This window comes from Varroa destructor, unplaced genomic scaffold, assembly GCF_002443255.2.
Source record: "Varroa destructor unplaced genomic scaffold, Vdes_3.0 BEIS01000003.1, whole genome shotgun sequence".
Lineage (NCBI taxonomy): Eukaryota > Metazoa > Arthropoda > Arachnida > Mesostigmata > Varroidae > Varroa > Varroa destructor.
The window spans coordinates 42,890,258-42,890,605 of record NW_019211456.1 but is presented as its reverse complement, the minus strand read 5'-3'; positions in this window follow the sequence as shown (position 1 = coordinate 42,890,605).

Here is a 348-nt window from a genome sequence, read left to right as displayed (position 1 = left end):
TCGCCTGCATCCATACATTAAGCAGACGGTCGGCCAGCGGAGCAATATCCGCTATTGTAGGTAAGGGCGATTTAACAGCGCGGGTGGAGGCTACGGATCGAAAACAATTCACTAGTATTTGCATGCAACCGGCCCTACTGAGCACATCGAAGAAAACACCAAATTCCTAATTTTAAAAGTCGATGGCCGAGGCGGAAGTTAAAGGGTAAAGGGATGAGAGGCACTACATGACTTGATACAGCGTATCACCTGGCGGTTTCCGTGGAGAAAGATTGAAAGATAAAAATGGTGCCGAGATTACGGGTGTGGTAAAGAAGCCTTCTGCTTTTGGCTAAGAGGTCATCTTCG